This window comes from Macadamia integrifolia, chromosome 2 (assembly GCF_013358625.1).
Source record: "Macadamia integrifolia cultivar HAES 741 chromosome 2, SCU_Mint_v3, whole genome shotgun sequence".
NCBI lineage: Eukaryota > Viridiplantae > Streptophyta > Magnoliopsida > Proteales > Proteaceae > Macadamia > Macadamia integrifolia.
In genome coordinates this window covers 21,483,090-21,484,534 of record NC_056558.1, presented here as the reverse complement: position 1 = coordinate 21,484,534, position 1,445 = coordinate 21,483,090, and the positions used below count along the sequence as shown (strand labels likewise).

At 36.3% G+C, this 1,445-nt stretch overlaps 1 protein-coding gene across 1 annotated transcript in view; it reads right to left on the bottom strand.

Annotated features, from left to right (window-relative positions):
* LOC122061451 (F-box/LRR-repeat protein 17-like) overlaps window positions 1–1,445 on the bottom strand; it is a 6,874-nt gene that overhangs the window by 1,758 nt on the left and 3,671 nt on the right. The gene's annotated exons all lie outside the window — the stretch shown is intronic.

The window sequence follows — 1,445 nt, the reverse complement described above, 5'->3', positions numbered from 1 at the left end:
ATGTAGATCCAGGATAAGCCTTTGTTCCATAGCCCTGGGGCTATTTACAACTAGCCAATTAAGAATTCTCCAATGTAGATCCAGGATAAGCCTTTGTTCCATAGCCCTGGGGCTATTTACAACTAGCCAATTAAGAATTCTCCAATGTACTAGTATACTTGGTTGAACTTATATTTCATAAAAACCATAACACAGGTTTTCAACATTGTCAAGTTGGATCTGAAATAAAGAGGCAGGTCTTCAAATGAATAAGTTTGACTGGTAATAGCCCTCTTTACAACAACAACAAAAAAAAGAATAATAAAAAATAAAAAATATTTGAATGAAAGGTTCCCCCATAAATAATCAGACTTGGCAAAGTCTCATTGAAATTTGTTCATTTGACTCTGAAAAAGGGCTGCAGCCTTAACACAGAAAAGCCATAATTCTACCATATTAGCCTCCTGCACTAAGGAGTACCCAGTGCACGAGGCTCCTGCATGTGCGAGGTCCAGCAAGGTGGCGCGAACTATGCAGCCTTACCCCGAGAATTTCAAGAGGCTCTTTCGATCACATGACCATGTTAGCCTTCTATACTGTATATACTTTGCTATTGCTATAATTCAGCAGTGATTATATGAATAGAAAAAATAAAAGAGTGTACATAAGGGAAATCTAGGCACTCTTAGGCTGACAATACAAAGGAAAAATAATTGAATTAAGGCTCCACCTACAGCATTGCCATCAGCAGAGACACCCGACTCCAGAAGTTAGTCATTCACCTTACCTTAGGCATAGTCATCAGCAAGGAGAAAAAATAAACTTAATAATGAACAAATCTGAACCTTGATCTTCCTGTACCATATTTATACAGGAGCCATGAGTTTCTACTTGTTCCAGTTGCACAAGTAAAAACCTCAGCATTTCATTGACACTAATAAACCTTTGGGGGTAAGGTGACACTGATGTAGATTGTCATTCTTGTTCAAAGTAAATTGGGAAGGAAAATATTGCAGGATACCTTCAGGGATTTGTTTCTAAGAGGAAAAAGGAAGGCTAAAAATCCAGTGCATATAGGAAACATCAATAGTTTATAAGCATCAATGGATATATATATATATATATATATAAAGGGAGAGGAGTTCTCTAAGCAAGCGCCATAGGGGAACACACCAATATGGGGGCACTTCAGCAGTTAATCAATAGGGGACAGGGAGGAGAGAGAGAGAGAGAGAAGAGCAGGAGCTGCTGGTGTAGCTCATGCCAGCAGCTCAGAGAGACTCTTTCCATATATTAATAACTAAATATAGTATGCATATAATAATAACTGTGTAATACATGTTATAAAAAAATTATATTAATGTTTTATACTAGTTTTATATGCATAAATATAAACAGTTACAGGTACTTTTCAACGTCTAAGGATTCAAGATGGACTTTTTTTTTTTTTTTTTTTTTTTTTTTTT